This window comes from Solanum lycopersicum, chromosome 9, assembly GCF_036512215.1.
Source record: "Solanum lycopersicum chromosome 9, SLM_r2.1".
Lineage (NCBI taxonomy): Eukaryota > Viridiplantae > Streptophyta > Magnoliopsida > Solanales > Solanaceae > Solanum > Solanum lycopersicum.
Window position 1 is genome coordinate 56,452,348 of NC_090808.1, and position 13,127 is coordinate 56,465,474.

A 13,127-nucleotide genomic window follows, 5' to 3' on the forward strand; every position below is an offset into this window, starting at 1 on the left:
ACAGAAAATGCCAAAAAAGCACAACCCACGCGCGACCTCCCCCCCAACAGAAACCCCTTCTTCCCCTCCAACGCGACAGAATCCCAGAAATGCCAACGTCCCCGCATCTCTCCCCCACGCTCTCTCTCCCTCTCTCCTCCTCTCTCACGCGAGTTGTGCAACAGCTTTAGAGCCGCTTCCTTCTGCAATTCGAACGTTCGCGCAGGCCTAGCAGTAAGGAAGGCTGCAAACTTTGTCCATGGTGCCTAGATCGCGCCACGTAGCCCGCAATCGGACGGTCCCCATCCCTCTCCCGTTGAAAATTTCGTACAAGAATTGTACTAGTGGCAGCTTCAACCTTATCTTCATGGGTTTGAATTTCAAAATGGAGGGCGAAGTCTCGAATTTGCCCCAATCCTTTCCTAAAATTCTCCCGCCCTCCTACCCCAAGAACCCTAAAAATTCTCCCTCTATATAAACTCCCTCCGTTATCGGAATAGGGGTTGGAAATTTTTAGTTGAGATTTCGTTGTAAGCTGCCGGAGTAAATTTCTTTCTGTTTATCATTGAAATATCAATGAATTCGAGAAAACATCGCAAATACTTTAAAAACGACTGATAGACGGAAGAGTTGCTAGTGTCTCGCGTTTGAGTCTATGTTCGAGGATGTGAAGTCATTAGCTTGTCGCTGTTCTCGAAAAGGTAACCTTCTCCTACCTCTTACTACCCCCTCGTTTCTTCTGTTTCGAAGTAGTCTCTTTTGTCGCTTTGGTACTCTATGAGTTGCTGCTGATATATCTGCTGGTTTTTCCTGATTTGTTTGGATCAAAATCTGTTAAAAGTTTGACTATGAGCACGCAAGGCCCGTGGCTGTAAATATAGGCTGTTTATTTGTTGGTTTTTGTTCGAGTCTGTGATGTATCCTGTATTATAGTCCTGCTTCGTTAGGTTGTTCGTCTTATGTCACTTTCTATCATTACGAGTTTGTCATGGCGTAGACCTTATCATGGTTGTTTTGACTTCATTCCGTTTTGGAGCCATCGTTTGGATGATTGCTGGCCTGTTTCGAAGCTTCTCTCTTGTTTAGGTTGGAAATTCTCCATGGTACAATAATGTCTAAGGAGGTTTGCTGAACATGAATGAGTTTTCCTCTTTCCCTAAATAGTTTATGAGGATAAAGCATGACTTCCCTTGTTTCAAAGCATACTTTAGTTACAAATAGTTTATGTGTTGTTGCCTATCGCCTATCTTCGAATTTGTCGAAGGTTTCATACGTATGTATTTTCGAAAGTTTAAAGAACTCGTTCTTGCCTAATGCTTGCTTTGTTGAGGATCTTGTTTTAATGATAATATTTAGTGGCTGTTGTTAATCCTTTTCTTTTGTTTTTTCATTACATGTGACATCGATTCGAGTCCATTTCGGACTCCACTCCCGCATTCCTCCGAGTTAAAAGTTCTTTGAGTCAGTCCATTTCAAGTCTAGGAGGCTTTAAGACCCATTTACAGGTCGAAATCCGGCATTGGAGAGCTGCTGGAAGTGGCGGATTGCAGGCACTTGGCTGCGATTTTTGTTTTAAAGCTGTGTATCTGATTTATACACAATATATACACTGAGATACAGGTCAAAAATCCACAGGTGGCCCAAACTCAAAATCAGAGTTAACGACAGGGAAATTACACTCTTAGAAAAGAGTTTTCAACTTCCGAAAGTGGAAAAACAGGCTGATACACAGCCTGTATACACAGATATACGGGAATGATATACTATATGTATGCTTAAAAAATATGATTGGCAAGGGAACCCATAGGGACGTCTATTCTAATTAAAATTCGGGATTAGGAAAATAATGCGAACGTAGGGTGCAGCCCGTATACATTATTATACATTATCGGGCGACGATATACACTTGTTAAGTAAGTTTTTAAAAAATGATACAGGTACGAATACGCAGAGCAATACAGGAAAAAGTAACAGAAAATATATATTCAAACAGGTGCAGGGCTTAAGAGGTCCAAATGGGTCAAATATATGTTGTATACAGCATGTACACATTTGTGTATACCCTTTATTATTCTTTTTCAGGATTGGGCCAGGGCCCTTCAGCAATTTTCTAATAGGCCCAAGGGGCCAAAATGTTTTTTTATGCAGAAGTTTTTAATTTGTTGAAAGGGCCCAAGTCCATATTTGAAATTAGCCTAGGACAGGTGGGCTAAAGCCCAATGGAATGAATTTGGGCAATAAGGCTCAAGTTCAAATTTTTCTTCTCCTCTTTATTTATTATTTGCTTGAATTAATTAATGTGTGGTAGGATTTTAATAATCTCCTAAAGGGTAGCCAATCATCATTATTATAAAATTTACCACTTTATTTGCTTATTGTTGTTTATTTTTGTCACCATTTTCCTTAAGTTTTTTTTTAAAAAAAAATGTTTTCCTTTAAAAGTAATAAGGAAACAAAAAAATTTTAAAAATTAAAGAATAAATCTAAGCGATGTCTTACTAAGTTAAAAATTAAAAAATATATATTAAAGTCATTTTAGTCAAATCGCCGGTCTACCGCAAGTTAGCGGGCATCCCGAGGGCCTAACACCTTCTCGGGATATACATTGAACTTCGAACCTTTTCATTCGATTTTAATCTGTTTTAAATCTTTTGAAATTTTTCTTGATTTTATCAAAATCAAGTGGCGACTCCATAATTTTGAAAAGTCGATTTTTCTTAAAAAATTAGATTAATTGATTTTTCGAAACCTAGTCAATATTTTTTTCATTTTTAAACCAAAAATAGTTAGTAGTATATTTTTTTAAAATAAAACAACATGTATTGATAAAAATGTGTTTTTGGCTTTATAACAGCAATGCCAAACAGTGCCTAAGTGTTTTATGAAAGTTTATGAGTTTTTAAAATTATACTTTATATTTTTTTGTTCTGAATTTCGATTTTAAGGTAAAGTATATTGTTATGTTATTTATGTTTATTGCTTTTGAATATGGTAATGATATGAGAATTTAAGAGCTCTGAGATATTCATAGAACTGTCGAAGACTCAGAAATACTTGGTTTAGTAGGCAGACATGTGATTTGATATCGTCACGCGATGATATCAACGTTTTGACTTAGAACACGGAAGAGTACTGATAAAAAATATAAATCTAAGTATATTTTCCTCAATATATGCTAGAAACCTCTTAATTTGTGAGAATATATGTGATATTTTTAAAGAATAAATATAATTTTTTACATAATTTTATATTACCATCAAATTTGAAAAAAACAATACAAAATTAACATGACACATAGTAATTTAGTGGTGCAACAATTAATTATGACAAATTTGTGAAAAATCCTATGAAAAGGGATCTAGCTAATCAGAGGTTTAATGTTCTTAGTTAGATAGAATAGAGGGACTAAAATTAGAATCTATTTATAATTGTGGTGCTATTAACCGTAAAAATTATGACTATCTCACATTTCTTTCCACTAATAAGATGTAGTTTCAAAAGAAAATGTGGCATACCCTTGTAAGAAATACCACAGACAACAAATCTAAAATAGACTTAACTTTTGTTAGGACCGAAAATAAGCAGGTGTAACGCGGAAGCTAGCAAAGAAAACCTCAAAAGACCACGAGTAAGAAGACAATGACAAATATACCAAAATACACAAAGATTTAACGTGGTTCGGTCAATCGATCTACGTCCACAAAGGAGATGATCAATCAACTATAAATATGCGAGTACAAATATAGAGGGAAGCAACCTCAACCAAATTCACTCAGAATACATGGGAGGTTCACACAAGATAGCATATCAAGCTTGTGACCCACATATTCTCCCCCTAACCAAAACTCTCAAAGCCCTTTAAGATTACATTGTAAATGTTGATTAAGTCCTTTTCTAACAAGAAACATGATTAGTCAATCCAAAACCTTTTCCTAAAAGGAAAACTATTTATGGTAAGAAATTTAGGGCAAATAAAACCTAACGAATCTCCTCTTTGGCCTTAATTTCTGACAAAATAAATATGTCCACCTTCTTTACTTAATCTTCAACAACTTGTTTCTCATCTCCTTAATCTCCTTAGCAAAATTTATGTCTCAACATAGAGAACCTCTCTGAAACAATTTCTCCAACAAAATCTTCATTACTGTAAAAAAGGTTGCGGCTAGAACTACACCTGTCAAGATGAACACCTCTTTCTAACCTGGTTCAATCATCGATTAGCGAACCACTGAACCTGACTCCGTCATTGAATCTGGCTCTGATACCACTTGTTAGGACCAGAAATAAGCAGGTGTAAACACGGAATCTAGCAAAGAAAACCTCAAAAGACCATGAGTAAGAAGACAACGAGAAATATATCAAAAGACACAGAGATTTAACGTGGTTCGATCAATCGACCTAAGTCCACAAAGGAGATGTTAAATCAACTATAAATATGCGAGTACAAATACAGAGGGAAACAACCTTAACAAAATTCACTCAGAATATATGGGAGGTTCACACAAGATAACGTATCAAGCTTGTGACCCATATATTCTCCCCCTAACCAAAACTCTCAAAGCCCTTTAAGATTACATTGTAAATGTTGATTAAGTTAAAAGGAACATTCCTCTATTTATAGAGTCCTAAACCTTTTCCTACAAGAAAAATGATTAGTCAATCCAAAACCTTTTCCCAAAAGGAAAACTATTTATGATAAGAAATTTAGGGCAAATAAAACCTAACGAATCTCCTCCTTGGCCTGAATTTCTGACAAAATAAATTTGTGCACCTTCTTTACTTAATCTTCAACAACTTGCTTCTCATCTCGATATTCTCCTTTGCAAAATTTATGTCTCAGCACAGAGAACCTCTCTGAAAAAATTTCTCCAACAAAATCTTCATTAATGTCAAAAAGGTTGCGGATAGAACTACACCCGTCAAGATGAACACCTCTTTCTAACCTGGTTCAATCATCGATTATCGAACCACTGAACCTAACTCCTTCATTAAATCTGGCTCTGATACCACTTTTTAGGACAAGAAATAAGCAGGTGTAAACGCGGAAGCTAGCAAACAAAACCTCAAAAAACCACGAGTAAGAAGACAACGAGAAATATACCAAAAGACACTGAGATTTAAAGTTGTTTGGTCAATCGACCTACGTCCACAAAGGAGATGATCAATCTACTATAAATATGGAGTACAAATACAGAGGGAAACAACCTCAATCAAATTCACTCAGAATACATGGGAGGTTTACACAAGTGATAACGTATCAAGCTTGTGACCCACAAATTCTCCCCCTAACCAAAACACTCAAAGCCCTTTAAGACTACATTGTGAATGCTGATTAAGTTAGAAGGAACATTCCTCTATTTATAGTGTCCTAAACCTTTTCTTACAAGAAAAAGGATTAGTCAATCCAAAACCTTTTCCTAAAAGGAAAACCTATTTATGGTAAGAAATTTAGGGCAAATAAAACCTAACAACTTTTTCACAATAGCTACAATAAATCTAAAATAAACAAATTTGATATGACAGTTTAGCCGATTTTTGCAGTGTAATTTGTATTTAACTTCCTATTTTGGAAGTAATTTGCAACATCATCCATCTATGCTTCAATTCTCATTTTGCTATACGAAAATTCACACAACCCTACGAATTTCAAACAGGACTATGTTTTGACATGAAAGAGTATTCCATAGTGACTGAACTGAGATGTCATCCTCCTTCAGAACATCTTTTCAAAGTTACACCCTTATAAAAGCAAAGAGAAAACAAGGCAACTAAATATATCAAGGTTGGAAAGGAATACAAATCTTCAATCAAGACAACAATCAAAACCAACAAAAACAAAGAAAAAATGAAAAATGATAATGAGTTGTTGACCATTGTTGGACCTCGTTATAAGCCAATGATTTGTTAGCGGATCTCAAGAATAAATTTTTTTTGAAGAAGCACAAAGAGTGATTAGTTTAATTTATGCATATCAATTCATGGACTAAAGACATCAGCAAAGTCATAGATCTTGAATTGTTTATTCTTGCTTAAAATTTTAATGCATTCAGTAACTACCCATGAGGTTATAATAGTTGTTTTATTGATTGTCAAATATTTATTGAAAAAGTTATCATCAAAGATGAATAATTTATGTTATATTTCTTTTCTTGGGCTTTCATAGTAAACTTCACTCTAATTTTAGTGTTTTATTTATCTTATTTAATAATTATTTTTATTTTTTATTTTCATCTTTAAATTTTCAGGCATGGACATTTGAAGCAATGCATTACCTCTAACAGCCAGTCAAGAATTATCCAAAAGAGATCTTTCACCCATGAATTATTAGGTGGTTGTCTGCCCAAAACACTTCAAAATATAAGTTCTCATAATCTCTCTACTCCTCCTCATGATGTAGTTAGTTATATATTGAATGATATTGTTTTATTTGAAGAAGAATACAATCATAACCGCTAATAAATTTGGGGCTCTCGAGAGCAATTAGTTAGAAGAAATACCTAAGGAGTGAGAGAAGAGAGAAGTGGCTGAAAGTTAAAATATCAACTCGATTGATATATGTGTAATTGTTACAGTTTTGAATATAACCTTTGTTCTTGTACAATAGAACCATTGTACTTCACCTCCATTCGTTGAGCATTTCTAAAATCTTAAAGATAACACTTAACAACCCAATTAACCACTCCATACCTTCTTTGTCTTTGCTCTTTTAATATTTTACCGAAATCTCAACAGATCTCTTCCCTTTCTATCCTATTGTACTAAAGTCCCAATGTCTTTCAGAGTGTCACAAATCATCCATCACAATATCTTTGTCCCCTTCGTCTAAGTGAAAGTTTGCTTTCTATCTTTGTTGAATGGAGATCTCTTCCACCAGCACCCTGTCTTCCTCATCTCTTTGACACACATCACTTGATCCAAGTCCTGAGCCTTTTTTTCTCACTTTTGCAAGCCTATGCAATCTCATATCCCCACGTATGTTGCCTAGTCTGACTTACCATCATTCGGAAGTTGCAATAACAATAGCATTGTCACAAAAGGCAGTGGGTATTTAAGCGCCCATAGTGTCCAACATATGTCCGTCATTGCCCACTTTAAAGAAATTTTATCTTATCAGAGAAAAAAATAGTTTAATGTTTCAATAAAAAGAGTCATTCAACTTTCTTTTTTAACCTCAAGGTCACTTAAATAATATTATTTTCAAAAAAAGTCACTCAATTTTCTTTATACCTCAAAATCACTCAACTATAATTCTTTTCACAAAAAGTCACTCAACTAATGATATTTCATTTAGAAAGTCACCCGACCAATTTAAATAATTTTTAATTATATTTTATTGAATTTTTTTGTTTTGGTTTTAAACAGTTTTTGTATAATAAATAAATAAAATGCTTTATTTATTAAATTTTATTAAATAACACAACTTTTTGGAAATTCAATTACAAAAGTGTTTCACTTAGTGCATGAAATTATTAACAATTTCCTGTTGTTCGTATAATAATCTCATTAATATATAGAAGTAATTCTTATATCATTATTTATAAGATGATATGCCTACCCAGACAATCTAAAACAAAAATATTTCACTTTGTGCATGAATTATTAACAAAAATGATGTTGTGAGTGATAATCAACCAACTCATGTTGGGATGACCGCTTCGGTACTTTAAGTTTGAAGCTATCATTGAAAATCAGGGATAGAAGAAAACTTCTTTAGATCATTGTGTATTCTTTCAGAAGTTCTCTGATGATGATTTTATTATCTTACTACTTTATGTGGATGATATGCTGATTGTTGGCAAAAATAAATCTAGAATTACAGTCCTCAAGAAGTAGTTAAGGAATTCGTTTGCGATGAAGGACTTGGGGCCAACAAAGAAGATCTTAGGAATACAAATATATTGAGATAGACACAAGAAGAAGTTATCTCTATCCCAAAAGGAGTATATTGAGAAATTACTCAAGAGGTTCAACATGACAGAGACAAAAGTGGTTAGTAAACCTCTTGCTAAACACTTTGAGTTGAGTACGACTCAAAGTCCATCGACTAATAAAGAGAAGAATGAGATATCGAGTATTCCATATTCTTCCGCGGTTGGTAGTTTGATGTATGATATGATTTGCACTAGACCAGATATTACACATGTTGTTGGTACCGTTAGCAAATTTCTTTCCAATCCTGGAAAAGAACATTGGGGTGCAGCATTGAAGGGTACGTCAGATATACAGTTGTTCTTTGGTAGTGGCAAGTCCGAACTAGTATGCTACACAAACTCTGATTTGGGAGGAAATCTTGACAATTCAAAATCCACTTTAGGCTATTTGATCACTTTTGGAGGGGGAGCTATTTCTTGGAAATCAAGATTTCAGAAGTACATAGCTCTATCTACCACAGAAGCAAAATATATTGCCATTACCGAAGGTGCTAAGGAATTGCTTTGGATGAAGGATTTTATCAAAGATATTGATTTTGAACAATCACGATTTGTCTTATTTTGTGATAATCAAAGTGTTATATATCTCACCAAGCACTCTTACCTTTCATTCTAAGTCCAAGCATATTAGTAGATTAGAATGTCCCTAAAGGAGAAATTATTTGAGGTTGAGAAGATACACACTGATTACAATCCTTCAGATATTCTTACGAAAGTGGTGATCGTAGATAAGCATGAGTTTTGTAGGAGTGCAGCAGACATGGAGCCTGCCAAGAGATCCTCCACTTGAAGTCCATTTGGCCCCTTGGCTGGAGGGGGAGTTTGTTGGGCTTATTGCCCATGTTCCAGCCAAAGTCTCATGGCCTAATTCTACTTGGAAAAGGATTGGAAATATTCTCTTTATTTAGTTTCCAATTCTATTAGAAAAAGGATTGGAATTGTAATCCTATTTGTAGTTGGTTTTGGCTTTGTAAGGAAAAGCACAACTCTATAAATAGAGGATGGTCTTGAGATAATAATTAATTGCTCATTGGTATTGTCTTTTAAAGACATTAGAATATAATATAGGTTTTTGAGAGAGCTTTCAACAAGAGAAAAGAGAGAAAGAAAAGGGTTCTCTTACTGCAGTCTTTTTCTCCGACTAGCAACGTTCAGATCGTGTTACCGGATTAACTAACCGTTGGATCGGGATGAAATTTGTACTGAGTGTTCCTGACATCTTGGTGGTTGATTAGAATGGTGGAGATCGGATTAGGTGGTCAGCAAGATCTATTTTAGGTCCCGAACAGAAGCTGGGTTTGGGTGGTGTTTCTTTCTATTTATCTTTTGTTGGTGTAGCTATTGTTTGTTCTCTTTTGGCACTTGTTGTGTAGTCATTAGAAGAATATTTATAACCCTCTTATTGGTATAGTGAAGCAATTTTGATCTTGTCGATCCCGTGGTGTTTACCTTCGGCTTGAAGGGTTTTTCCACGTTAAACTTGGTTTACTTTATTATTAGATTTTCGGTTTCATCTTTTCGTCACAACAAACCCTTACCTTTTCTTGTAGTATGGATGAATAAAGATGGTAAGGAAAAATATAATTATATATATACATGTAGTTATCCATTTTAAAAAGGAATACAAAATTAAGTTTCCTAAATTAGTTACGAGTAGTTATTAATATGAAAACTTTTCAAACACGTAATTTAACCAAATTTTATATTTTCACATTAAATTATTGGATACTTTATTCATTGGAAACTTATTTTCACATTGTTTCTTTTTTCTCCAATGGATAGAAAATTATTTTTCATAGAAGCAGTATATTCTTCATGAATGAAGCTGTTAGAGGATCATACGAATTGCTTTGAGTAATTTCACTTCTGTATTTCTCTTTTTGAACTACTTTCCTATATATATATATTTTTCTTTGACACGAGCATCTATCGAAAATAACTTCTCTATCTTCTAAAATAGGTATACATACACACTAACCTCTCCAGACCAACTCCAAATTTCACAACTAGTTATATATTTGTTATTGTATTTCAATTGTTGTGATGATATTAATTAGTGGAGTACTTATATTTGTGTTTACTGGAATCTAGATAATATGTAGTACCTTCTTATTAGTTTCATTATATTTATTATGCATGTCATTATTTTCTATTTTAAATGTTTGATAAAGAATACAATGTAACTCTCTGTATTATTTAAAATTTATTTAATATTAAATAAATTGGATTATTTAAAATTAAGATATATTAACTTATGTAAATATTACAAATTAATTATTTAAGTCTAATAAAGTTATTTTACTTCAATCAGTACAATTATAAATTTATTTAAAATTAAACTTTCGATTTTATTAAATAAATGAATAATCGGTTCATGTTGAACATGGATACCCATAACTATAGTACTTCATCATAATATATTTGAAATCCTAGTTGGTTCATTTCTTTTATTTGTGCTTTCATATTTTAGTTTATTTCCATGTTCACAGTGATGGGAAAAATTAAAAGAATTTCATAAAATATATCGCACCTTTGCAAAGTTTTAGTTTGTAAGTCGATGTTATCTCTGTATAGTTATTCTACGTATGTATGTGAAATTGCTATTAAATATGTACATATTTATAGATATAACCAAATAGATCAACTTAATTAGTCTACGTAGCACAAAGATTTGAGAAATTATTTTTTATTGTGCTTATCAATGAAAGTGTATCAAATAAATAACAAAAGTGTTAAACCAACAAATAATAGTGATCTAGTGGTAGAACCGTACCCACTGACGGTACTTATAGCCTGGATTGAATTTTTGAAATGATGCATTTTATAATTGTGTAATTTAAGAAAATTGACCTATTGAACTTTTTTGTTTTTACAAAATCGATTGAATTAGTTGGTTTTAATATTTTCACTTGCGACTTAACGAATTGACTGTGTCTATTTCTTATGAAGAACTTGTATTATTCTTTTTGTAAGTTGTTACTTGTAATTATAAACAATTGTAGCAAAAAAATTGTAATTAAGTTATCACTATTTAACACCTTTTATATACTTTGTGTCAATTTTTTTGTTGTCACTAAATCACAGATTGATTAGAGACAATAAAATATTTGCCATCAATTACTTATACCATTAGTGACGAAATAAATGTCATAATTAAATCTAAATGTTCATACCTAAAATTTATAATATTTAATTAGGAAGTCTAGTTTGTCGATATAGTAACAATATATTTTTTTGGATGAACTTTTTTGTAAATTATAAGACAAAAATATTTTGTCATGAATTAGACACATAATTAGTGACGAATTAATGTGTCACAGATAACTTTAAATTCGTGATTAACACTGCTTAACAAATGACGCCAATTAATTTTTTGGTGAAAACTGTAGTGGACAAAACTTTGGCATAGATTTTTATGTTTCTTCACTAAAAGTCTGTATCTCATATATTTAAGCACGAAAGTAAATTTTGTCACTAAAAGAGAATAATAAATGACGAATTTGATGTCATAATTTATCATGAATTATATACATTATTAGTGACGAATAATGTCTCACCGGTAACATTATGTTCGTGACAAACACTATTTAAGAAATGACGCAAATTAATTTTTTGGTGGGGAACTCTAATGGACAAAACTTTGCTACGAACTTTTATGTTTCGTCACTAAAAGTATGTATCTCGTATATTTAAGCAGGAAAAGTAAATTTTGTCACTAAAAGCTAATAATTAGGGAAGAATTTGATGTCGTAACTAATAATTTCGTAGCTATATATCATATTTGTTGTACTGATATATATATGCATGCTAAAATGTATAAACTATGCTCTTTCTCTACTTTGAGGTAATTACTCAAAATAACCTCTCAAAATGGGTAACCGCTCTAAAATATCTCCGAACTCATTTTTAGTAAAAGTTTTTCTTTTCTCAATTTAACAAAATAATACATTTGCGAGTACTTAGTTCCCTTAAAGTTAACTCAAAAATCTTTTTAAAACTCTTACTCAAACTTCTCTATAATTTATCAAAAATTCAGTTTAAAATAAAAATGTTGGCTTTAAAAGATTCACATAATTTATAACTCAAAACAGGGTTCATACTGAAATATAGATATGAACGACTCAACTCAAGGATCTCAATAACAATATAAAAAACTAAATACTCAAAACTCAATAACTCAGAACTCAACGTACTAGTCATGTCAAGAGTACTCAATCCGTAAGATACATGTTGCAATTAGACACGAACGAATCAACTCAAGAATCTCAATGCATACCATATATCAATTCAATATAATTAAAAATAAGATTTAAAAAAGAATGAAGAACCAAGAACTCATAATTAACTCATCTCAGGAATACTCAAACCTTACACTACTAAAAAAAATAGTGAATACGACCTAAAAATTACCGACCTCAAATGATACAAGTAATTTCTGACCTCCGGAGGTCAGTATTGTTAAGAATAATAAAACTAGTTGGTTTTTATTGAATATAAGGAGGGGGAAAATTCCGACCTCAAAGGGTCGGTATTTTTCGCGAAAAAACTTAATTACAAAAAAAAAGACTTCTTGATGTCAGTATTAAATAAAATAAATGAATAAACATATTTTATTTTCGGTATTTTTATTTCATCAATATCCTAATACCGATATCATGAGGTCGGTATTTTTATTTCATCCAAGTACTGACATCATGAAGTCGGTATTTCATCCAAATACTAACATCATGAAGTCCGTATTTTTATTTCATTCAAATAACGACCTCATGAAGTCGGTATTTTTTCTTCATCCAAATATCGACCTCATGAGGTTGGTATTTTTATTTCATCTAAATACCGACTTCATTTAATTGATATTTATCTTTCATCTAAATACTGACCTATTTATTTTATCCATATCCAAATACCGACATCATGAGGGAGATATTTTTATTTCATCCAAATACAGACATCATGAAGTTGGTATTTTTTATTTCATCCAAATATCGACCTCATGAAGTCGGTATTTTTTCTTCATCCAAATATCGACCTCATGTGGTCGGTATTTTTACTTTATCTAAATACCGACTTCATGAGATCGATATTTATCTTTTATCTAAATACCGACCTAATGAGGTCGGTAATTTTATTTCATCTAAATACTGACATCATGAAACAATATTTTAATTTCATCCAAATATCGACCTTATGAAGTCGGTATTTTTTGTTCATCCAAAT